The 27,038-nt window shown below is 45.4% G+C and overlaps 1 protein-coding gene across 5 annotated transcripts in view; it reads right to left on the minus strand.

The window, feature by feature from the left end:
- LOC140207315 (C-type lectin domain family 17, member A-like) overlaps nucleotides 1–27,038 on the minus strand; it is a 94,984-nt gene that overhangs the window by 47,137 nt on the left and 20,809 nt on the right. Inside the window, exon 1 of one of the 5 annotated variants that reach the window (XM_072275820.1) lies at nucleotides 238–299. The exons of the other annotated variants lie outside the window; for them this stretch is intronic. The gene's annotated coding sequence lies outside the window, so the exon portion shown is untranslated. Of the gene's footprint in view, nucleotides 1–237; nucleotides 300–27,038 lie in introns of those variants that run through there. 5 annotated transcript variants of the gene reach the window in all.

Genomic DNA, 27,038 nt, shown 5'->3' on the forward strand with positions numbered 1-27,038 from the left:
GGAGTGAAAGACGGAGCGATATGTGTCACTTATGCAGACCCCTACTCTCCGGTTCGACAGCGCCCCACCAGCAGTTGGTTCCAGCTTTGAACATCGTCCCCTGCCATTCCCATTGCTCTGCTCATGGCTGGAGATTCAGACCCTCTGTGCGCGAGAAACCACGGCCCCAGGATAAATACCCAACACCCACCGAAGCAAGCGAGACACCCCCCGCGAGTAAAATTAATAACTGCTCACAGTCTCTCTCTCTCTCTCTCTCGCTCTTGCTCTATCAAATCTGCACCAACTTTACACTGGAAGGAGTCGCTAAAAACAGATTGCCCTTTTATAGACCATGCAGTGTTGAACAAAGAAAATTTACATGCGGTTATTGAAGTTTACGGGAAACCAACGCACGCTGATCGTAATCAACGGCTTGACTCTCATCTCCAATTAGAAAATAAGTCAGGGGCGGTCAGTAGTTCAGAGAAGTCTTGCAAGCGTGTGGCTACACTGACTGGGCCTACATCAAACCACTCTCCCCTCCTACCCCTCCTCACAGTCCCCAACCCTGCTCTTATGACTATACCCCTCCCCGACACAAAACCACCACGCTGGGCTTCACGGCTGAACAGGTGAGAAGACAGCTGAAACGTCTCAACCCAAGCAAGGCTGCAGGACCGGATGGTGTCAGTACCAGGGTGCTCAAAGCCTGTGCCCCTCAGCTATGTGGAGTACTTCACCATGTATTCAACCTGAGCCTGAGGCTCCGGAGGGTTCGTGTACTGTGGAAGACGTCCTGCCTCGTCCCTGTGCCAAAGACGCCGCGCCCCAGCGGCTTCAATGACTACAGACCGGTGGCATTGACCTCCCACATCATGAAGACCCTGGAGAGACTTGTTCTGGAGCTGCTCCGGCCTATGGTCAGCCACACTTAGATCCCCTCCAGTTCACCTACCAGCCCCGACTAGGAGTTGAGGATGCCATTGTCTACCTGCTGAACCGTATCTACGCCCACCTGGACAAGCCAGAGAGCACTGTGAGGGTCATGTTTTTTTTTTTCACTTCTCCAGTGCGTTCAACACCATCCGTCCAGCTCTGCTGGGGGAGAAGTTGACAGCGATGCATGTGGATGCTTCCCTGGTGTCATGGATTCTTGATTACCTGACTGGCAGACCACAGTAAGTGTGCTTGCAACACTGTGTGTCCTACAGATTGATCAGCAGCACTGGGGCTCCACAGGGAACTGTCTTGTCTCCCTTTCTCTTCACCATTTACACCTCGGACTTCAACTACTGCGCAGAGTCTTGTCATTTCAGGAATTTTCGGATGACTCTGCCGTAGTTGGATGCATCAGCAAGGGAGATGAGATCGAGTACAGGACTACTATAGGAAACTTTGTCATATGGTGTGTGCAGAATTATCTGCAGCTTAATGTGAAAAAGACTAAGGAGCTGGTGGTAGACCTGAGGAGAGCTAAGGTACCGGTGACCCCTGTTTCCATCCAGGGGGTCAGTGTGGACATTTTGGAGGAATACAAATACCTGGGGATACGAATTGACAATAAACTGGACTGGTCAAAGAACACTGAGGCTGTCTACAAGAAGGGTCAGAGCCGTCTGTATTTCCTGAGGAGACTGAGGTCCTTTAACATCTGTCGAACGATGCTGAGGATGTTCTACGAGTCTGTGGTGGCCAGTGCTATCATGTTTGCTGTTGTGTGCTGGGGCAGCAGGCTGAGGGTAGCAGACACCAACAGAATCAACAAACTTATTCGTAAGGCCAGTGATGTTGTGGGGATGGAACTGGACTCTCTCACGGTGGTGTCCGAAAAGAGGATGCTGTCTAAGTTGCATGCCATCTTGGTCAGTGACTCCCATCCACTACATAATGTACTGGGTGGGAACGGGAGTACATTCAGCCAGAGACTCATTCCACTGAGATGCAACACAGAGCGTCATAGGAAGTCATTCCTGCCTGTGGCCATCAAACCTTACAACTCCTCCCTTGGAGGGCCAGACATCCTGTGCCGATAGGCTGGTCCTGGATGTATTTCATAGTGTATTGGCATAATTTAAATATTGCTATTTAACTATTTAAAGTTATATTACTATTCATTATTTATGGTGAAACTGCAACGAAAACCAATTTCCCCCTGGGATCAATAAAGTATGACTATGACTATGACTATCTATCTCTCATGAATGTATGTAACCAGCTTCAATTTCGCAACTCTCTCCCACGCTCTAACCCCTCTCTCCCTAAGTCTGTCTATCTCACTGGACCTTCTCGTCCTGTTCCCCGACCCGCTTTCTCTTCCCTCACTCTCCTGTTCACACTGAAATATGACCGGGACGGTTCCAGTAAAGGCGACGCCGCTGCACTACCGGGATAGGTTGCATTCTCCACAGTCACTAAGGGCGGAGGCGAAAGTAGAAGGAGGGGCTTTGGTATTAGGGGGTTGTTGGCGAAGAGGAGGGTGGTATGGGTGACAATGTGCTGGAGCGGCTGTGTGTGAGTGAATGAGAAAGTGTCAGTGTGTGTGTGTGTGTGTGTGTGTGTGTGTGTGTGTGAGAGAGAGAGAGACAGAGACAGAGATAGAGAAAGAGAGAGAGAGAGAGAGAGAGAGAGAGAGAGAGAGAGAGAGAGAGAGAGAGAGAGAGAAATTCGTTATAAGTGAAATGTCAGTCGAGACGGGGATGGTTCCGGAGGATTGGCGTATTGCCCATGTTGTTCCATTGTTTAAAAAGGAGTCTAAGAATAAGGCTAGATTTTATCGCCCTGTGAGTTTGACGTCAGTGGTGGGTAAATTGACGGAAAGTATTCTTAGTGATGGTAGATATAATTATCTGTATAGACAGGGTCTGATTAGGAACAGTCAACCTGGATTTGTGAGTGGAAATTCATGTTTGACAAATCGTATTGATTTTTTTTGAAGAGGTTACTAGGAATGTTGACGAATGTAAAGCGGTGGATGTTGTCTATATGGACTTCACTAAGGCCTTTGACAAGGTTCCACACGGAAGGTTCAATCATTAGCTATTAATATTGAAGTAGTAAAATCGATTCAGCAGTGGCTGGACGCCAGAGAGTGGTGGTGGATAGCTGTTTGTCAATTTGGAGGCCGGTGAATAGTGGTGCGCTTGAGGGATCTGTACTGGGTCCAATGTTATTTGTCATATAAATTAATGATCTGGATGACGGGGTGTTAAATTGGATAAGTATGCAGATGATACTAAGATAGGTGGAGTTGTCGATAATGAAGTAGGTTTTCAAAGCTTTCAGAGAGATTTTTTGGCCATTCAGAAGAGTGGGCTGAAAGATAGCAGATGGAGTTTAATGCTGATAAATGTGAGGTGCTACAATTTGGTAGGACTAAACAAAGAAGGACATACATGGTAAATGGTAGGGCGTTGAAGAATGCAGTGGAACAGAGGGATCTAGGAATAATGGTGCATAGTTCCCTAAAGGTGGAATCTCATGTGGATAAGGTGGTGAAGAAAGCTTTTGGTATGCTGGCCTTTATAAATCAGAGCATTGAGTATACGAGTTGAGATGTAATGTAGAAATTTTACAAGGCAATGGTGAGGCCAAAGTTGGAGTATTGTATATGGAGGAATTTAAGGTGGGGGCTGATATGGGAGGCAGGGTTTGAGGGTCTGCACAACATTATGGGCCGAAGGGCCTGCACTGTGGTGTACTATTCTACGTTCTATGTGTTATGTACAGGTTTAGTCACCGAATTATAGGAAAGATGTCAATCAAATAGAGAGAGCACAGAGAAGATTTACTAGAATGTTACCTGGGTTTCAGCACCTAAGTTATAGAGATAGGTTGCACAAGTTATATCTTTATTCTTTGGAACGTAGAAGTTTGAGGGGGGACTTGATAGAGGTATTTAAAATTATGAGAGGGATAGATAGAGTGACGTGGATAGACTTTTTCCGTTGGGAGTGGGGGGGGGGAGCTGGATTCAAACAAGAGGACATGAGTTGAGAGTTAAAGGGCAAATGTTTAGTGGTAACTTGAGGGGGAACTTCTTTACTCAGAGAGTTGCAGCTGTGTGGAACGAGCTTGCAGCTGAAGTGGTTGAGAAAGTTTCGATGTTGTAATTTAAAGTTAAATTTTACAACTATCTGGACAGGAGAGGAATGTAGGCTTATGGGGCACGTGCAGGTCGGTGGGACTAGGTGATGTAAGCGTTCGGCACGGACTGGAAGGGCCGAGATGGCCTGTTTCCGTGCTGCAATTGTTATATGATTATCTGGATATATGAGATCTCGGAACCCCAGCACAGTCACATTACACATCCTTGGTCAGATATAGAGTCAATATCCCATCATACAGTCCCATCAGACTCTCTCGGGGTCACAGTCACTGTGAAGGTCCATCCACAGCCTCCCATCACACACTCCCGGGGTCAGACACAGAGTGAAACTCCCTCTACACCGTCCCAGCACAGACTCCTCGGTTAAGACATAGAGTGAAGCCCCCTCCACACCATCCATTCACAAAAACACATGGTCTGACACAGTGCGAATCGCGCTCCACACCGTCCGAGTTGACACACCTGGGGTCAGACACAGTCCCCGCATTCTTATCCGTGAGCCGAGTAGACAGAACATGAGCCGTCTCTCCTTGGCACCCACAATCCCTTTCTGGGATGCAAGTTGGAAGTATCTCGATAGGCTACTAATCCACACCTTCCACTTCCTAGCCCTTGTCCACAGTCCTAACACGCCTTGGCGATCGGTCTTTCCACCTGGAGGTGAGGGGTGTCCCCAGTGAAAATCCCTTCACAAGGGAGTTCATCCCATGCACCTTGGGGATCTGGGGTGGAGGCTGCTGTATACATCGTTGCTTTGTAATAAATTCTTCAGTTTCTACACGGATCTCCCGGCCGCATGTCATTTCTGCGATCTTGAGGAGACGGTGCACCACATGTACATGGAGTGTCTGAGGCTGCAGCCCCTTTTTCCGTATCTGTGTGGGCTGCTTCTCGCATTCCGGTTGAATTTTAGCCCCACCCTATTTATATATGGTCATCCAGTAAGAAGTGCGGGGGGGATGGAGGGATGAGGATGTCCTTGTCAACTTGCTCCTGTGACTGGAAACGGTTGGCTGGAGGATCAGCCCGGTTAGACTGACTGGCAATGTTTAGGGGTTATGCTCGCTCTCGGCTAAATATTGAGAAGGAACACGCGCTGTCCACGACGGTATTGGAGGCGTTCCGGGACTGTTGGGCTCCTTGGAGTGTAATTGCCATCATTGGTAGAGATGGAAACATTTTGGTTTAATGTGTATTGTCTTTTTGTAGAGATGTAATTGTGCTAGTCTCTGTTTGTATATATAGACACTGAATGTGTAACGAAGATATTTTGTTTCGGAAAAAAAGGGGTTAGACACAGAATGAAGGTCCCTCCACACTGTCCCATCAGACACTCCTTGGTCATGAAAAGAGTGATCTCCCTCCATACTGTCTCAGGACACACTCTCGGGGTTAGACAGATGGTGAAGCTCCTCCTACAATGTCCCATCACACACACCCGTGGTCAGACACAGAGAGAAACTCTATCCTATCACACACTCGCGGGGTAGAACACAGAGTAAAGCTCAGTCCACTCCGTCTCATAACACACTCCTAAGATGATACACAGCGTGATGCTCCCTGCACACCGTCACGTCATACAATCCCCGGCTCCGAAACACAGTGAAGCTCCTTCCACACTGACCCTTCACACACTCCCGGGGTCAGACACACAATTTAGCTCCCTCCAACCGTCCCATCACACACTCCCAGCGTCAGGCACAGAGTGAAGCTCTCTCCACACTCTCCCAGGGTATGACAACCAGTTTAGCTCCCTCCACACAGTCCCATCACACACTCCCAGGGTCAGAAACAGAGTGAATCTCCCTCCACACCGTCCCATCACACACTGCCGGGGTCAGACACATAGTGATCTCCCTCCACACCGTCCCATCATACACTCCTGGGGTCAGACACAGTGTGGGAATCCCTCCAAACCCTTTCATCACACACTTCCGAGATCAGACACTAAGTGAATCTCGCTCTGCACCTTCGCATTAATTCTTCCCGGTGTCAGACAAAGAGAGACCTCCCTCTCACCATCCCGTCACACTTTCCCGCAGTGAGACCCAGGGTGATGCCCCCCGCACACTGTCCCGTCAGGAACTCCCGGGGTCAGATACACAGTGAAGCTCCCAACACATAATCCCATCACACACTCCTGAGTCAGATACAGAGTGAATTCTCTGCACACTGTCACATGACACGCATTCGGGGTCTGGCACAGAGTGAATCTCCCTCCATTCCGTCCCATCTCACACACCTGTGGTCAGCAACAGAGTGACGCTCTCTCCACACTGTCCAATCACACACTCCCGCGGTCAGTCACAGATCGAAGCTCTCTCCACACCGTCCCAGCACACACATCCGGGGACAGAAACAGAGGGCATCTCCCTGCACAGCGTCCCATCGCTCACTCCCGTGATCAGACACAACATGAAGTTCTTTCGAGACCATCCAATTGCAGACTCCTGTGGCCAGGAACAGAGTTAATTTCCATAACCATTGGCCCATCACACACTTCCGGAGTCAAGCGCAGAGTGATTCTCCCTCTGCACCGTCCAGTCATACACTCCCTGGGTTAGACACAGCGTGAAGTTCCCTCCACACAGTCCCACCACACATTCTCGGGGTCAGACACTGAGTGAAGCTCCTTCCACACCGTCCCATCACACACTCCCGGGTTCAGACACACAGTATTGCTCCCTCTGCACCGTGTCATTACACACTCTCGTGGTGAGACACCGAGTGCAGCTCTCTCCGCAGAGACCCATTTATCCTTGTGCGTACTAGCTTACACCGAAGCCTACGCAAGTGGCCTACGCTTCTGTGGGCATTTATACTTGTGCGCTGGTGGCTTTGCTTCGCTCTGCAATTCACCGGCAAAACTCTAGTTGGCGCAGGGGTTTCAATGCCACTGTGTTGAGTTTATTCGTGTTAAAACTCATCAGGAAGAACTCAAACTTCAAACAATGGCGATTGAAACTGATGCAGGGTGAATTTTTTGTGCTTGTCCGTCCACTGAGAGACATAGACGAGAAAATGCATATCAACTATCAGCGAGGGAGTTGATGCGGGAAGGGCAGGGTGGTATATTTTGAAGGGGTTGAGGGAGACGGAGAGTGCTGCAGGTGAGGGATATAGTGACGTAAATGGGGACAGCTGCAGCGGCGGGTGGAGTGTCCGCGGACATCTTCAGTCTCTCTCGGCTGCAGTCGGACCTCCCAGCCTGCTTCAAAAGGGCGACAATCTCACCAGTGCCCGAGAAGAGTGAAGTGAGCTGCCTCAACAACAATCGCCCAGTGACACTCACAGCTACTGTGATTAAGTGTGTAGATAGGCTGGTCAACCCAGAGACAACTCCTCCTGCAGCAAGGACGTGGACCCGCTGTAATTTGGCCATCTGCACAAAAGGTCTACAGCGAATGCAATCTCATTTGCTCTCCCCTGGACACTGGACCACCTGGACATCACAACACCAACGTCAGGATGCTGCTGACTGACAAAAGCTCGGCGTTCAGCAGAATCATCCCCTCATTTCTACTCCTCAAGCTCCAGGTGTTGGGCCTGTGTACCTCCCTCTGTCACTGGATGATGGACATCCTCATCGGAAACCTCAGTCACTGCAGATCGGCAGTGACGTCACCGATCTACAGGTCGGGTTGGGGAAACAGCGAGGCTACAGAAGGGTTCAGGGACATTGAGCGAATGGGCAAAGAAGCGGCGGGTCTTTCACAGTGCCGGGATGTGTATGGTCGTGTACTTTGGTACAGGAAATAAAGACATAGACTAATATATAAATGGAGAGGAAATTCAAACATCTGAGGCGCAAAGGGAATTGGGAAACCTCATGCAGGATAACCTGAAGTTTAATTTACAGGTGGCGTCGGGGGCGAGGAAGGCAAATACAATGTCAGCAATCTTGTCAGGAGGATTAGAATATGAAAGCAAGGATATAGCGTTGACACTTTATAAAGCACTGATGAGGCTTCACTTGGAGTACTGTGAGCGGTTCTGGGTCCCTCTTTTTTTTTTTTTTTGCGTCTGTATTTACCAGGGAAATTGGCATGAAGTCTATGGAATTGAGGGAATCAAGTAGTGAGACCATGGAAACTGTACAGATTGAAAAGGAGGAGGTGCTTGCTATCATGAGGCAAATTAAAGTAGATAAATCCCCAGGACCTGACAAGGTGTTCCCTCGGACCTTGAAGGAGACTAGTGTTGAAATTGCAGGGGCCCTGGCAGAAATACTTAAAATGTCGCTGTCTACAGGTGAGGTGCCGGAGGATTGGAGAGTGGCTCATGCTGTTCCGTTGTTTAAAAAAGGATCGAAATGTATTCCGGGAAATTATAGGCCGGTAAGTTTGACGGCGGTAGTGTGTAAGTTGTTGGAGGGAGTACTAAGAGACAGAATCTACAAACATTTGGATAGACAAGGGACTTATGAGGGAGAGTTAACATTGCTTTGTGCGTGGTAGGTCATGTTTGAGCAATCTACTTGAGTTTTTCGAGGAGGTTACCAGGAAAGTGGATGAAGGGAAGGCAGTGGATATTGTCTACATGGATTTCAATAAGGCCTTTGACAAGGTTCCGCATGGGAGGTTAGTTAGGAAGATTCAGTCACTAGGTATACATGGAGAGGTGGTAAATTGGATTAGACATTGGCTCAATGGAAGAAGCCAAAGAGTGGTGGTAGAGAATTGCTTCTCCGAGTGGAGGCCTGTGACTAGTGGTGTGCCACAGGGATCAGTGCTGGGTCCATTGTTATTTGTCATCTGTATCAATGATCTGGATGATAATGTGGTAAATTGGATCAGCAAATTTGCTGATGATACAAAGATTGGAGGTGTAGTAGACAGTGAGGAAGGTTTTCAGAGCCTGCAGAGGGACTTGGACCAGCTGGAAAAATGGGCTGAAAAATGGCAAATGGAGTTTAATGCAGACGAGTGTGAGGTATTGCACTTTGGAAGGACAGACCAAGGTAGAACATACAGGGTAAATGGTAAGGCACTGAGGAGTGCAGCAGAATAGAGGGATCTGGGAATACAGATACAAAATTCCCTGAAAGTGGTGTCACAGGTACATAGGGTCATAAAAAGAGCTATTGGTACATTGGCCTTTATTAATCAAAATAATGAGTATAAGAGCTGGAATGTTATGATGAGGTTGTGTAAGGCATTGGTGAGGCCGAATCTGGAGTATTGTGTTCAGTTTTGGTCACCAAATTACAGCAAGGATATTTGTAAGGTTGAATGAGGGCAGAGAAGGTTTGCAAGGATGTTGCAGGGACTTGAGAAACTCATTTACAAAGAAAGTTTGAATAGGTTAGGACTTTATTCCCTGGAGCGTAGAAGAATGTGGGAAGATTTGATAGAGATATGTAAAATTATGATGCGTATAGATTGAGTGAATGCAAGCAGGCAGTTTCCAGCGAGGCAAGGGGAGGAAAAAAAAAAGAGGACATGGGTTTTGGGAGAGTGGGGGAAAGTTTAAAGGGAATATTAGTGGGATCTTCTTCACACAGAGAGCGTTGGCAGTGTGGAATGAGCTGCCAGACGAATTGGTAAATGCGGGTTAATTTTTTAACATTTAAGAATAAATTGGACAGATACATGGATGCTTGGTGTATGGAGGGCGATGGTGAGTGTGCAGGTCAGTGGGACGAGGCAGAAAATGTTTCGGCACTGCCAAGAAGGGCCAAAAGGTCTGTTTCTGTGCTGTAGTTTCTATGGCTTTTATGGTTTCTATCTGATCGTCCAGGGTCCGGGATGTTTCTGATTGCGTTCATGATAACTTGAAGTGGGAGAGAGAACAGCCAGAGGTCGTGGTACATACTGGTACCAACGAAATAGGTAGTAAAACGGAGGAGTTCCTGAAAAAAAAAAAAAAGACTACAGGGGGTTAGGACAGAAAACACAGGACAAGGGAGCTGAAGTAGGCCATTCGGACCATTAAATCTGCTCCGTCACTCTAACATGAGCCAAATTTTTCTCCCATCTTGTTCCAATTTCAGGTATTCCTCCCATATCCCTTGATACCCCGACTAATTAGATACCGTTTAATCTCCTCTTTAAACACCCTCCGTGATCGGGCCTCCACAGCTGTTTGTGGCACCGAATTGCATAGGTCCACAACCCTCTTACTGAAAACCTTTCTCCTCATCTCTGTTTTAAATGGGTACCCTCTAATTCTAAGACTGTGACCTTTTGTCCTGGACTCTCCCACCAAGCGAAACAACTTTTCCACATCTCCTCTGTCCAACTCTGCCAACTTTCGAAATGTTTCTATGAGATCCCCTCTCATACTTCTATATTCTAATGAATACAGTTCAAGAGCCGACAAAAGCTCCTCATGTGTTAGCCCCTGCATTTCAGGAATCATTCTAGTAAATCTTCTCTGAACTCTCTCCTACATCATAACATCCCTTCTAAGATAAGGGGTCTAAAACTGCACACAGTATTCAAATTGAGGTCTTACCAGTGCGCAATACAGCCTCATCAACACCTCCTTACTCTTACACACTATTCTTATTGAAATAAATGCTAACATAGCATAAGCTTTCCTCACTGCCGATCCAACCTGGTGGTTAACCGTCAGGGTATCCTGCACGAGGACACCCAGGTCCCTTTGCAGTTCCGAATTTTGAATGTTCTCGCCATCTAAATAAAAATCTGCCCGATTATTTCTTCTTCCAAAATGCACAGCCCTATATTCTTGTAGTAGAAAATATCAAGGCCTCACATTGTAATGGACATTGAGGGAGCAAATTATTTGTTTTAAAATGTGAAATAGAAGTCTGCAGTAATTTATCTGTAACTACTGTGGTCTGTGTGACTGAACTGTGCCTCGCAACCCATATATAAAAATAACTGCATCTGGACTTCTTTGTTCAGAGAACTTGTAAGTATCTGTGGTTGAACCAGCTGGCCTGATACATTTTCTGAGAAGTAACACTTAAACAAAATGTGTTGCTGCTCAGGCACATATTATTGCTACTTCGCTATTCGGTAGGGTTCTCTGAAAATGCCAGACAAAGGTTCAAATAAGGAATTATCTGGTCATCCAATGTCCTGAGGCACGTGACCTTTACTGCAGTTAAAAAAAAAAAAAATCCACCCAAATTTCACTTGTCACGTACGATTCATGTATACATTGACTGAGTTTTCATGTTTGAGGGAGCTCCAGGTTCCCACTTTTAGGTGCTGGGCTCCCCATGATATCATGTGACAAATAAAAAAAAATTCTACGGCTCTCTCTTTCCGTGTCCGAGTATTCTGTCTCGGCGACATTTGACGACGAGGATGGGAATCCTCTTTAGTATCCGAACCCCTTCCCAGTCAGGAACGCATTACTGGACGGACACTATTTCAGCAGGGTTTCCCGAAAACAAAAAAAAAAAAAGAACCCGAGCAGAAAGAGGGGTCCTTCCAAGTGAGGAAAATTATTCCGTCACCCTAGGGTCGCCGATGCCGGCGTCCTGGTGTTCCGCCGATGCGACGTCTTAGCAGAAACTGGGACGGTCATATCACTATATACCCATTTAACAATTACAGCACAGAAATAAACCATCTCGGCACTTCCAGTCCGTGCCGAACTCTTACTCTCACCTCGTCCCGCCTACCTGCACACAGCCCATAACCCTCCATTCCTTTCCTGTCCATATATCTATCAAATTTAACTTTAAATGACCACATCGAACCTGCCTCAACCATTTCTCCTGGAAGCTCGTTCTACACAGTTACGACTCTCTGAGTAAAGAAGTTCCCCCTCATGTAATCGCTAAACTTTTGCCCTTTAACTCTGATCTCACGTCCTCCTGTTTGAATCTCCCCCACTCTCAATGGAAGAAGCCTACCCACGTCAACTCTATTTACCCCCCTCATAACTTTAAATACCTCTATCAAGTCCCCACTCAACCTTCTACGCTCCAATGAACAAAGACCTAACTTGTTCAACCTTTCTATGTAAATCAGGAGATGAAACCCAGGCAACATTTTTGTAAATCTCCTCTGTACTCTCTCAGTTTTATTGATTTTGTTCCTGTAATTCGGTGAACAGAACTGTGCACAATACCCCAAATTTGGGCTCACCAAAACCTTATACAATTTCGCCATTACATCCCAACTGCTATACACAATGCTGTGATTTATAAAGGCCAGCATACCAACAGCATTCTTCACCGTCCTATCCACATGAGATTCTACCTTCAGGGAACATGCACCATTACTACTAGTTCCTCTGTTCTACTGCATTCTGCAATGCGCTACTATTTACCATGTATGTCCTATTTAGAATAGTCCTACCAAAATGTAGGGCCTCGCATTTCTCAGCATTAAAGTCCATCTACCATCGTTCACCCCACTCTTCTAAGTGGTCTAAATGTCACTGCAAGCTTTGAAAACCTACTTCATTATCCAAATCTCCACCTATCTTATTATCATCTGCATATTTACTCATCCAATTTACCAGCCCATCATCCAGATCAGGGAAGGAAAAGGAGTGGGAGGGCTGTAGTGATAGGGGATTCTATTGTAAGGGGAATAGACAGGCGTTTCTGCGGCCGCAAACGAGACTCCAGAAGGGTATGCTGCCTCCCTGGTGAAAGGGACAGGATGTCTCTGTGCGGCTGTACGACATTCTGGAGTGGGAAGGTGAACAGCCATTGGTCGTGCTGTACCAGCAATATAGAAAAAAAAAACGCGATGAGGTCCTACAAGGTGAATTTAGGGAGTTAGGAGATAAACTAAAAAGTAAGATCACAAAGGTAATAATCTCTGGATTACCAGCAGTGCCACGTGATAGTCAGAGTAGAAATAGGAGGATATATCAGATGAATACGTGGTTTCAAAAATGTTTCAAAGGGGAGGGATTCAAATTTCTGGGGATTGGAACCAGTTCTTCAGTAGGTGGGTCCGGAACAAACAGGACGGTCTATACCTGGGCTGGACTGGAACCAATGTCCGAGGGGGAGCGTTTGCTACTGTTGTTCAGGAGGATTTAAACTAATGTGGCAGGGGAATGGGAACAAGTACAGAGAGACAGAGGGGTGCAAAATGAGGACAGAAGCAAAAAGTAGTAAGGTTAAAAGTAAAAGTGGCAGGCCGGCAAATCCAGGGCAAAAATCAAAAAGGGCCACTTTTCAACATAATTGTATAAGGGCTAAGAGTGTTGTAAAATCAAGCCTAAAGGCTTTGCGTGCCAATTCAAGAAACATTCGTAACAAGGTGGATGAATTAAAAGTTCAGATTGTTATTAATGAATATGATATAGTTGGAATCACAGAGACATGGTCCCAAAGTGACCGGGGATGGGAGCTCAACATTTAGGGATATTCAATATTCAGGAGGGATAGACATGAAAGAAAAGGAGGTGGAGTAGCGGTGCTGGTTAGAGAGACGATTAACGCAATAGAAATGAAGGACATTAGCCTGAAGGATGTGGAATCGATATGGGCAGAGCTGCATAACACTAAGGGGCAGAAAACGATGGTGGCAGTTGTGTACAGGCCACCTAACAGTAGTAGTGAGGTTGGGGATGGCATTAAACAGGAAATTAGAAATGTTGTAATAAAGGAACAGCAGTTATAATGGGCGACTTCAATCCACATATAGATTGGGTGAACTAAATTGGTAAGGGTGCTGAGGAAGAGGATTTCTTGGAATGTGTGCGGGATGGTTTTCTGAACCAACAGGTCGAGGAATTAACTAGAGAACAGGCCATTCTAGACTGGGTATTGGACAATGAGGAAGTGTTAATTAGCAATCTTGTCGCGAGAGGCCCCTTGGGTAAGTGTGACCATAATATGGTAGAATTCTTCATTAAGATGGAGACTGATATAGTTAATTCAGAAACAAAGGTTCCGAACTTAAAGAAAGGTAACTTTGAAGGTGTGATACGTGAATTAGCTAAGATAGACAGGCAAATGATACTTAAAGGGTTGACTGTGGATATGCAATGGCAAGCATTTGAAGATCGCATGAATGAATTGCACCAATTGTTCATTCCAGTTTGGCAAAAGACTACACCAGGGTAGGTAGTACACCCGTGGCTGACAAGGGAAATTTGGGATAGTATCAATTCCAAAGCTGAAACATACAAATTACTCCCAAAAAAAACGGTTCACCTGCGGACTGGGAGAAAAAAAAACGTCCAGCAGAGGAGGACAAGGGGTTTAATTAGGAAAGGGAAAAAGATTATGGGAGAAAACTGGCAGGGAACGTAAGTGCTGACTGTAAAGGCTTTTATAGATATGCGAAAAGAAAAAGATTGGTTAAGACAAATGTCAGAACCAGGTGAATTGATCAAGGGGAACAAGGACATGGCAGACCAATTGAATAACTACTTGGTTCTGTCTTCACTAAGCAGGACATAAACAATATTTTGGAAATAGTTGGGGACCGAGGGTCTAGTGAGATGGAGGAACTGAGGGAAATAAATGACGGTAGGGAGTGGTGTTAGGTAAATTCAAGGGATTAAAGGCAGATCAATCCCCAGGGCGAGATGGTCTACATCTCAGAGTGCTTAAGAAAGCAACCCAAGATATAGTGGTATTAGTGATAATAGTGATTAGTGATTAGTGAAAATATTAGTGATATTTTTTTAAAGCTCTTTAGATTCTGGACTAGTTCCTGAGGATTGGAGGGTGGCTAATGTAACTCCGCTTTTTTTTTAAAGGAGTGATAGAGAAACCGGGGATTTCTTGACCGGTTAGCCTAACATCGGTGATGGGGAAAAATGATAGAGTCAGTTATCAAGGATGTGATAACAGCACATTTGGAAAGTGGCGAAATCATCGGACAAAGTCAGCATGGATTTATGAAAGTAAAATCATGTCTGACGAATCTCATAGAATTTTTTCGGATGTAACTAGTAAAGTGGATAGTGGAGAACCAGTGGATGTGGTATACCTGGATTTCCAAAAGGCTTTTGACAAGGTCCCACGCAGGAGATTAGTGTGCAAACTTAAAGCACACGGTATTGGGGGTATGGCATTGATGTGGGTAGAGCATTAGTTGGCAGACAGGAAGCAAGAGTGGGCATAAACGGGACCTTTTCAGAATGGCAAGCAGTGACTAGTCGGGTACCGCAAGGCTCAGTGCTGGGAACCCAGTTGTTTACAATATATATTAATGACTTGGATGAAGGAATTAAATGTAGCAACTCTAAGCTTACGGATGGCACGAAGCTGGGCGGAAATGTTAACTGTGAGCTGAATGCAAAGAGGATGCAGGGTGACCTGGATAGATTAGGTGAGTGGACAAATTCATGGCAGATGCAATTTAGAGAGGATAAATGTGAGGTTATCCACTTTGGTGGCAAAAACAGGAAAACAGGTTATTTTCTGAATGGTGACCGATTTGGAAAAGGGGAGGAGCAACGAGATCTGGATGTCATTATACATCAGTCATTGAAAGTAGGCATGAAGGTGCAGCAGGCGACGAAAAAGGCGTATGGTATGCTGGCATTCATAGCCAGAGGATTCGAGTACAGGAGCAGGGAGGTACTACTGCAGTTGTACAAGGCCTTGGTGAGACAACACCTGCAGTATTGTGTGCAGTTTTGGTCCCCTAATCTGAGGAAAGACATGCTTGCCATACAGGGAGGACAAAGAAGGATCACCGGATTGATTCCTGGGATAGCAGGAATTTCATATGATGAAAGTCTGGTAGGCTAGGCTTATACTCACTGGAATTTAGAAGATTCAGCAGGGATCTTATTGAAACGTATAAAATCCTGAAAGGATTGGACGGACTCGATGAAGGAATATTGTTCCCGATGTTGGGAAAGTCCAGAACGAGGAGTCACAGTTTATCGATAAAGGAGAAGCCTTTTAGGACCGAGATGAGGAAAACATTCTTCACACAGAGAGTGGTGAATATGTGGAATTCCCTGCCACAGGAAACAGTTGCGGCCAGTTCATTGGCGATATATGGCAAACAACATTGGACCCAGTACAGATCCCTAAGTCAAAACACTGGACACCATCCTCCAATCTAACACATTGATATCCACCACTACTCTTTGGCGTCTCCCATCCAGCCACTGCTGAATTAATTTTTCTACTTCAATATTAATTCCTAACGATTGAACATTCCTAACTAACCTTTCGTGTGGAGCCTTGTAAAGGGCTTTACTGAAGTCCATATAGACAACTCTCACCCCTTTACCCTCATCAACTTTCCGCGTAACCTCATTAAAAAATTCAATAAGATTTGTCAAACATGACATTCCATGCACAAATCCATGTTGACTGTTCCTAATCAGACCCCGTCTATCCAGATAATTATATATAACATCTCTAAAAATACTTTCCATCGATATACCCACCACTGACGTCAAACTCACAGGCCGATAATTTCTTGGATTAATCTTAGAACCCTTTTTAAACAATGGAACGTAATGAGCAAACCGCCAGTCCCCGTTTCTAATGACAATTGAAATATTTCGGTGAGAGCCCCTTCTATTTCTACAGTAACTTCCCTCAAGGTCCTAGGGATAATACTGTTCGGATCCGGATTTTTATCCACTTTTATATTTTTTAAAGCGCCAGTACTTCCTCTTTTTTAAACATCATGCTTTCCACAACTACCCTTCCGGTTTCCTTTGCCTTGCAGAATTCAGTATCCTTCTCCTTAGTGAATGCCAAAGAAAATAAATTGTTCAAAATATCCCCCATCTCTTTTTGCTCCGCATATAGCCGTCCAATCTGATTCTCTAAGGGACCAATTTTATCCCTCACTATCCTTTGCTATTAATAAAACTGTAGACACCCTTTGGATTTATTTTCAACTTACTTGCCAAAGCAGCCTCATATCTTCTTTTAGCTTTTTCTAATATTTTCTGAAGGTACTTTTTACATTCTTTGTGTTCATCGAGCACTTCATTTACTCCAACCTGCCTATATTTATTGTAGATATCTCTCTTTTTCCAAACTAAGTTTCCTATACTCCTTGAAAACCACGCCTCTCTCAAACGTTTAACCTTTCCTTTTAACCTAACAGGAACATAATGTTCCTGTACCCTACAGCTTTCCCATTCTTCAATTCCACCCAAATAGTCTCCCTAGACGTCCTCCAATCTATCCTGCCAAAGCACCGCTGGTATGTTTTCTCTGACAAGCCATGCAACACGTTCCCTTCTTGCCCCTCCGATGATATTACACCTGAAGCAACGAAATCCAGGAATATTTAGTTGCCATCGCACCCCTCCTGCAATCATCTTTCACTGATAGCTACAACATCATATTTCCAGGTATCAATCGTGCTCTGAGCTCATCCACCTTTCTTGAAATGCTCCTCGAAATAAATAGATGCATTTAAGAAACTATCCACCTCTTACTGTCTCTTTATTCCTAATGGAGCAAACAACCTTGTTATTTTTTCTTCCTTCTCCCCTAAATCTTCGGTTTGAGCACTCCCGTTCTCTTTCCCCTTTCCTATCGGCCCTTACAGACCGTCTCCTAGCTTTCTCTATTTGTGAACTGACCTCCTCTCTCCTCGTCTATTCAATTTGTTCCGCACCCCCCCCATCAACCATTTTAGTTTAATGTCTCCTCAGTAGCCTTCGCAAATCCCCCCGCCAGGATTCTAGTCCCCTTAGGATTCAAGAACAACCAGTCCTTTTTGTACTGTTCACACTTGCGCCAAAAGAGGTCCCAATGATCCAGAAACTTGAATCCCTGCCCCCTGCTGCAATCCCTCAGCCACGCATTTATCCTCCACCTCATTCCATTCCTACTCTCACTGTCGTGTGGCACAGGCAGTAATCCCGAGATGACTACCTTTGCAGTCCTTCTTCTCAACTCCCTTCCTAACTCCCTATATTCTCCTTTCAGGACCTCTTCCTTTTTCCTCCCTATGTCATTGGTACCTCTATGCACCATGACCTCTGGCTCCTCTCCCTCCCACTTCGAGGAGAAAATTATCCCGGCCCCCTGGCGGCGGCCGATGCCGGCGTCCTGGGGTTCCGTCGAGGAGAAGATTCTGAGAAACAAACGTCCTAGCTGATAGTGGGACTGAGTTTTTGTTTAAAGGAAGGCTGCCGCTGAGAAGATAAGGAATGTAGGAACTGCCGAGAAAATTCTAAACACCAGTGAGCGCTGTAGATATGCTTTTGGGGGAAGTAAGTGAGTGCGCGGCGTAACTGTGTCAAACCCACCAGCGAGCGATCATTGTGTACATAGTGTGTATAAAGAAACTTTGTGTTTTTTGAACTGAAATTAAAATCCTAAACAGGAAAAAAAAACGGGAAGTGCATCGGCTGGCGCGAACCCTACTAATAAACCGAAGAGTTCCGGAGGTAAGGCGAAGGTTTTGAACACTCAACCACAAGCAGGTTTAAAAAAAAAAGAGCGCAGGGGGTAAAAAAAGATAGAATTGCACCACCAGCAAACAGGAGACCCCTTAGTCCCGGCTGGGTGTCCGGCAGATATGGTAATCAGAGAGACCGGAGATGGTCGTTGTGCGGTAACATACGGCAGTGATTTGTTGGAGTGGTCACATGGGGATTGGCCGTATGGGGGAAGTTTTAATTTGAGACTAATCCAGCACTGGGAGGCCGCCACCCGATTTGGGGACGGCGACCCAAATTGGGATCCTGGTTAAATGCTAAGACGTTTTAAACGATGGAAGGAGGTGGCTAAAAGACACCAACCTCCAACGAAAAAGGAGATTAAGAAGCCGGAATCACAGAAGGCTGGGGCTGAAACGAAACCGGTCACGGGACTTTATCCTCAACTCCCCGTACCGGCCAGTGCCCCATTGGCACCCAATACTGAAATAGACCATTTAATAATGACTACGACTGCCTTGGGACGACCCGCACCCACTCCTTCCAACTCTCCATGCCACAAGTTCAGGCATCTGACACCCCAGCGGAGAAGACATCACTGTAACGAGAGAAGCATCTCAGGACAGAGGAATTAAAGCTGAAGGAACTGAAGCAAGTGTTAGCAGTACGAGAGATTACTCAGAAAAAAAAAACACACCCAAAAAGGCAAAAAAAAAAAAACAGGTAGGAAAAGAGTAAAAGGGAATGGAAGATAAGCTTTTAACAGATGCCTTCATTTTATCTAAAACAGACCCGCTTCCCCTGCTTGGTCCGCAGACCCTTTGTAAATTATGGGCAATACTGCACTGTACAGATGAAGTTATATACGTGGAACTTCCTCAAATTAGGGCCCTTGAAATGCTAAAATTAATGAATGGGCGAGAAAATGACAGTCAGGGCCCATACAGTTCAGGTTCTGGTCACCTCACTATAGGAAGGATGCTGATGCATTGGAAAGTGTACAGAGGAGATTTACCAGGATGCTGCCTGGTTTAGAGAGTATGGATTATGATCAGAGATTAAGGGAGCTAGGGCTTTACTCTTTGGAGAGAAGAAAAATGAGAGGAGACATGATAGAGGTGTACAAGATAATAAGAGGAATAGATAGAGTGGACAGCCACCGCCTGTTCCCCAGGACCCCACTGCTTAATAAAGGAGGACATGGCTTTAAGGTAAGGGGTGGGAAGTTCAAGGGGGATATTAGAGGAAGGGTTTTCACTCAGAGAGTGGTTGGTGCGTGGAATACACTGCCTGAGTCAGTGGTGGAGGCAGATACACTAGTGAAGTTTAAGAGTCCATTAGACAGGTATATGGAGGAATTTAAGGTGGGGGCTTATATGGGAGGCAGGCCTTGAGGGTCGGCACAACATTGTGGGCTGAAGGGCCTGTACTGTGCTGTACTATTGTATGTTCTACGTTCATACTATGCTGGTGGCAGCTGGATAGCAGTCTCTGTGCTTGGCAGCTTCAGAGACTGTATGACACATTGATTGGACGACCCAACCTCTACATGCAAATTCTGCAGAACTTTATAGAACAGCCGAGAAAAGAATCATCCCCATTGCACTGACTATAACACTTTACTAACTGATCAGGCTGTACACCCCTATCTAAAGGACCCTGCAGATTGACTTTGTACATATGCCTGCTGAAAGGAGGTTTAAGTATATATTGGCAATAGTGGACACGTTTTTTTTCAGATGGGAGGGGGCCTATCCAACTGGGAGGAATGATGTAAGAACTGTAGGGAACATATTTATGAAAGACATTATACCTAGGATTGGAATTCCCCTAGGGATAAATAGCGACAGGGGAACCCGTTTTACAAATAGATTAGCACAGGGACTGAAGGAGGACTTTGGGTTCCGTTAGAAATTGCGTATCCCCTACCAGCCTCAGCCCTCAGGTATGGTGGAAAGAGCAAACGGGGACATAAAAGCGACTTTGACAAATGTTTGTCAGCAAAACGGTCTCGTCGGCCAGAGGCAATGCCCTTACTAATGTACACGATGTGAAATCAGAAGGATAGAAATACAGGACTTACCCCTCATTAAATATTGATGGGGCGGCCTATGACAGCAGGAACTGAGCCCCCCATGACAACAGAAAAAAGTAGTGCTAATATACAATGATAAGAAAACACTAAAATACGCACAAGCATTGCGTCAGGGGGCAGGGAAGTTGTATGAGAGGGTCCAGTTAACCCAGGCACCTTTAACTGAAGGTAACATGCATCCATTAAGCCGGCAGACAGAATAAATGTGAGATCCGTGAATAAAGACTCTTTCTCTCCCAGGCCGATGAGGACCCATACAGCGTTAAGGTGACGGAGAAACCTGACTGAACACATGTCAGCAGGCGCAGGTTGCACTACGACAGGGAGGAAATAAAACACCGAACAGGTCACCTCTTCCCCGAGAGAGAGGGAACGGCTCTGAGAACCAAGAGCAAAGCGTTACTGACAGACCGGAACATAAATTTATTTTAACCTGCAGCTCATGTTATATACATGGTGACTGAATATTAACAAAATATACGCTCAATAGAGGACTCACATGAAGGAAGTAGTGGTGATAGTCATATTGGGGGTGGGATTAATTGATTACCTAACAGCGTCGGAGGGCAAATACAAAGAAACAGGAAAGTGGAGAAGAAGTATTAGCCGAAGAAGGAGGGATCTGTCCGTTAGTAGGGAAAGATTGTTGTACCTGTATCCCCGATGCCTCTGAAAATATAACTGATCAGCGCATAAAACTGAAGATAGAGGAGATTAGAAAGATAGGGAAGCTGTTCAAGAATTTTGGTCCGGGGAAAAAGTGGTGGGAGATAATAGAGGGTTGATTTTCTGGCTGGCGAGGCTGGGTAACACATGGAACAGTTGCAGGGGCGATGATATGTGTTTAGGGTGTTGTGTATGTGCAGCATTGCAATTCTGCTGTTATCATTTAATGAAAAGAGCCTTGTCTGGCCCTCAAGGTGTCCCTGTGGTACCCCAAATAATGAAAGCCAGCAGAGCTGTACCCAGGGAAGGAGAGACCTTTCCCCTTATGAAACCCCGTATGAGGAGGAGGATGCAATACCCCAGTAAGAAGTGTTAATCTAGAAGATTAACAAGGAGGGAATAGTGGAAGAAAATATCAAGGCCTTGCATTATATTATGCATTGGGGGGTTAATGATTTTTTTTTAAATGTGCATTCGAAGTCCACAATTGTTGATCTGTAACTAATGTACTCTGTGTGACTGAAATGTGCCTCGCAACTGAGATATAAAAATAACTGCATCTGTACTTCTTTTTTCTGAGAATTTTCATATGTCTGAGGTTGAGTCAGTTGGACTGATATATTTTTTGAGAACTAACACTTAAGTAAAATGTGTTGCTGCTCAAGAACATATTTTTGCTACTTCGCTATTCTGTAGCATTCTCTGAAAATGCTCGACAAATGTTCAAATAAGGAATTATCTGGTCATACAATATCCTGAGCACGTGACCTTTACTTCAGTAAACAAAAATCCAACTAAGTGTCTCTTGTCACGAACCAGTGATGTATAAATATGACTGAGTTTCCTTGTTTGAGGGAGCTCCAGGATCCCGCTTTTCGGTTCTAGATTCCCCATGATATAATGTGACAACTAGAGACATTTCTACAGCACTCTCCCTCCGGGTCTGAGTATTCATTTTCCCCGAAAATTTCAGAACATAGTATCTCATCTGCCATTTATTTGCCCACGCTCCAGAACTGACCATGTCCCTCTGTAACTTTTCCGTTTCTTCAACAATTCCTGCTCCTCCACCTACCTTGGAATCATCCGTAAAACAGGCACACCCCCGAAGATTATTACCACCACACACATGTAGCCATATAACCATATATCAAATACAGCACGGAAAGAGGCCATATCGGCCCTTCTAGTCCGTATCGAATACTTACTTTCATCTAGTCCCACCAACATGCACTCAGCCGATAACACTCCATTTCTTTCCTGTCCATATACCTATCCAATTCGAAATGACAATATCGAACCTGCCTCTACAACTTGTACGGCAAGCTCGTTCCACGCAGCCACCACCCTCTGAGTAAAGAAGTCCCCCCCTCGTGTTACCCGTAAACTTTTGCTCCATAACTCTGAACTCATGTTCTCTTGCTTGATTCTCCCCTACTCCCCTACACAACCCTTGTATTGAGACATTAGATGAACTTTTAACATCATTTATTTTCACCCCCGCTCCACTATCTGGTCTGGCACTCTGGTTCCCATTCCCCTGCAAATCTAGTTTAAACCATCCCCAACAGCAGTAACAAACCTCTGTGCAAGGATATTGGTCTCCTTGTAGTTCAGGTGTAACCCGTCTCTCTTGTACAGATCCCACCTACCCCAGAAGAGGTCCCAATGATACTCAACTCTGAAACTCTGCCTCCTGCACTAGTACCTCAGCCACGTGTTAATCCGCCACAGCATCCTATTCTTTCCTTCACTGTCACGTGGCACATGTAGCAATCCTGAGATTAACACCCTTCAGGTCCCGCATTTTAACTTCCTACCACGCTCTCTATACTCACTCTTCAGGACCTTCTCTCTCTTTCTTCCTACGTCATTGGTACCGATGTGTACCATGACATGTTCACCCTCCCACTTTAGAATGCTGTGCAAGCGATCAGAGACATCCCTGACCCTGGCACCCGGGAGGCAGCAAACTATCCGGGAGTTTCTGTCACGACTACAGAACCTCCTGTCTGTACCTCTATCTATCGTGTGCTCTATCACTACCGCTCCCTTCTTTTTCCACCCTCCCTCCTGCACTGCAGAAATAGAGTCAGTGCCAGAGATCCGGCTGCCACAGCTTGTCCCAGGTAAGTCTTCCCCCGCAACAGTATTCAACTCGGTGTACATGTTGTAAGAATTTCATCTTATTCCGCTCTACGGTCCCTCCATTTAGATTACTTTTCCATTCGACTTGGGCCGGTTCCTCTCTCATACCACTGTAATTCCCTTTGTTCTACTGAAATATTCATACACTTGGCAGCAGCTTCTCCTTTTCAAATTTGAAACTGAACTCAATCGCCTCAGGTTCATTACACAGCACCCAATCCAAAACAGCTGATCCTGGTGGGCTCACGCAAAAGTTGCACCAAATATCCATCCCTTGGGCATTCTATAAGCTCCCTATCCTGAGATCCAGTACCTTCTTGACTTTCCCAATCCACTTTCATATTAAAATCCCCCATACTTATCTTGACAATTTCCTTCTGACATGCTTTTTGTATTTCCAGCTGTAACTTGTAGTCCACATCCCTGCTGTTTTTTGAAGGCCTGTGTATAACTGCTATTAGTGTCTTTTTACCCTTGCCATTTCTTAACTTCACAAAGAAGTTGAGAAGCAGGACCTCAAAGGTAGTAATCTGGGGATTACTGTCTGTGCCACCTGACAGTCAGCATAGGAATAGAATGACGTGGAGGATAAATGAGTTGCTGAGGGATTGGAGCAGGGGGCAGGGAGTTAGACTTCTGGATCACTGGAACCTCTTCTGAAACAGGTTGGACATGTACAAAAACGAGGGGTTGCACTTGAATCCGAGAGGACCAATCTCCTGTCGGAAAGGTTTGCTAAGTTACTGGGGAGAGTTTGAACTGGAACTGCGGAGGGTTGAGAACCAAACTGAAGTGACGGAGGAAAGAGAGATTGGCTCACAAACAGAGAAAGCTTAGAGACAGTGCGAAAGGGAGGATAGGCAGATGATAGAGAAAGAACTCGGTCTGGTCGATGGCTTGAGATGTATCTAAATTAACGCGAGAAGCGCAGGAGTATAGAGCATGGATCAGCACTTGGAGCTACGATATTGTGGCAATGACAGAGACTTGGATGGTGCAGGGGCAGAAACGGTTACTTCAGGTGCCAGGCTGTAGATGTTTGAGGAAGAACAGGGAACGAGGCAAAAGGGGTGGGTGGTGGCACTGTTGATCAGAGATAGTGTAACGGCTGCAGAAAAGGAGGAAGTCATTGAAGGGTTGTCTACGGAATCTCTGTGAGTTGAAGTTAGGAATAGGAAGGGATCAATAACTATAAAGGGTGTTTTTATATACCGCCCAATATTAACAGGGACATCGAGGAGCAGATACGGAGACAGATCTGGAGCAGAGTAATAATAGCAGGGTTGTTGTGGTAGGAGATTTTAATAACCCAAAAATAATGATTGGCATATCCCTGGAGTGAAGGGTTTACATGAGGTAGAGTTTGTTAGGTGTGTTCAGGAGGGTTTGTTGGCATAATATGTAGGTAGGCCCACAATTGCAGAGGCTGTACTTTATCTGATATTGGGAAATGAACCTGGCCAGGTGTCAGGTCTCTCAGTGGGAGAGCACTTCCGAGATAGTGATTACAATTCTATCTCCTTTATCACAACATTGTAGAGGGATAGGAACAGACAAATTTGGGAAACGTTTAAATAGAGTAAGGGGAAATATGAGGCTTTTAAGCAGTAATTTGGAAGACAAATCGGAAACAGTTGTTCTCGGGGATACGTACGGAAGAAATGAGGCAAATGTTCAGGGGATAATTGTTTGTAGTTCTGAATGGGTAAGTTCCAATGAGACATGGATTGACTGGTAAGGTACAAGTTCCGTGGTGTACAAAGACCGCTGTAAATCTACTCAAGAAGAAAAGAGGAGCTTATGAAAGGTTCAAAAAACTTTCCAATTGCTTTTCTTTTTAATTTAAATAATCTCTTTGAGGAAGTGGAGGGATGAGTTAGCAAATTTGCTGATGACACAATGGTTAGGGGTGTTATGGATAGCGTAAAGGTCTGACAGAGGTTACTGCGGGATATTGATCGAATGCAAATCTGGACTGAGAAATGGCAGATGGAGTTCAAACCAGATAAGTGTGAGCTGGTTCATTTTGGTAGGTCAAATATGATGGCAGACTATCATTAATGGCAAGACTCTTGGCAGTGCGGACGATCAGAGGGATCTTGAAGTCCGAGTCTATAGGACACTCAAAACTGCCTGGCAGGTTGACTCTGTGGTTAAGATCTACCATACGGTGCATTGGCCTTCATCATTAGTGGCATTGGGTTTAGGAGCCGAGAGGTAATGTTGCAGCTATGTAGGGCCTCGGTCTACCGTACTTGGAGTACTGTGCTCAGTTCTCGTTGCCTCACTACAGGAAGGATGTGGAAACCATCGGAAGAATGCAGAGATGTACAAGGATGTTGTCTGGACTGGGGAGCATGCCTTATGAGAATAGGTAGAGTGAAGTTGGTCTTTTCTCCTTGGAGCGACGGAGGGCGAGGGTTGACCTGATATCGTGCGGATAGTCAGATGCTTTTCCAGAGGGATGAAATGGCCAGCACGACAGGACACAATTCAGAGGTGTTTGGAAACAGGTACAGAGGAGATGTCAGAGGTAAGCTTGTTTTTAATGCAGAGTGTGGTGAGTGCGTGGAATGGTCTCCCGGCGGCGGTAGTGGAGGCGGAAACGAAGGACAGATCTGGTCCAAGGGTTGTGTTTCTTAACTGGAAGAAGGCCAAATTTGAAGAAATGAGAAAGGATCTAAAAAGCATGGATTGGGACAAATTGTTCTCTGGCAAGGATGTGATCGGTAGGTGGGAAGCCTTCAAAGGAGAAATTTTGAGAGTGCATAATTTGTATGTTCCTTTCAGGATTAAAGGCAAAGTGAATAGGAATAAGGAACCTTGGTTCTCAAGGGATATTGCAGCTCTGATAAAGAAGGAGAGGGAGTTGTATGGCATGTATAAGAAGCAGGAAGTAAATAAGTTGCTTGAGGAGTATAAGAAGTGCAAGAAAATACTTAAGAAAGAAATCAGGAGGTATAAAGAAGACATGAGGTTGCCTTGGCAGTAAAAACTGAAGGATAATCCAAAGAGCTTTTACAGGTATATTAAGAGCAAAAGGATTGTAAGGGATAAAATTGGTCCTCTTGAAGATCAGAGTGGTCTGCTATGTGCGGAACCAAAGGAAATGGGGGAGATCTTAAATAGTTTTATTTATTTTATTTTATTTTTTTTTTTTGCGTCTGTATTTACTAAGGAAACTGGCATGAAGTCTATGGAATTAAGGAAAACAAGTAGTGAGATCATAGAAACTGTACAGATCGAAAAGGGGGAGGTCCTTGCCGTGTTGAGGAATATTAGAGTGAATAAATCCCCGGGACCTGACAGGGTGTTCCCTCGGACCCTGAAGGAGACTAGTGTTGAAATTGCAGGGGCCCTGGCAGAAATATTTAAAACGTCGCTGTCGACAGGTGAGGTGCCGGAGGATTGGAGAGTGGTTCATGTTGTTCCGTTGTTTAAAAAAGGATCAAAAAGTAATCCGGGAAATTATAGGCCGGTCAGTTTAACGTCTGTAGTAGGTAGGTTATTGGAGGGAGTATTAAGATGCAGAATCTACAAGCGTTTGGATAGACAGAGACTTATTAGGGAGAGTCAACATGGCTTTCTGCGTGGTAGGTCATGTTTGACCAATCTATTGGAGTTTTTCTAGGAGGTTACCAGGAAAGTGGATGAAGGGAAGGCAGTGGATATTGTCTACATGGACTTCAGTAAGGCCTTGGACAAGGTCTCGCATGGGAGGTTCGTTAGGAAAATTCGGTCGCTAGGTATACATGGAGAGGTGGTAAATTGGAT

Source organism: Mobula birostris, chromosome 13, assembly GCF_030028105.1.
Source record: "Mobula birostris isolate sMobBir1 chromosome 13, sMobBir1.hap1, whole genome shotgun sequence".
In the NCBI taxonomy this organism is placed as follows: Eukaryota; Metazoa; Chordata; class Chondrichthyes; order Myliobatiformes; family Myliobatidae; genus Mobula; species Mobula birostris.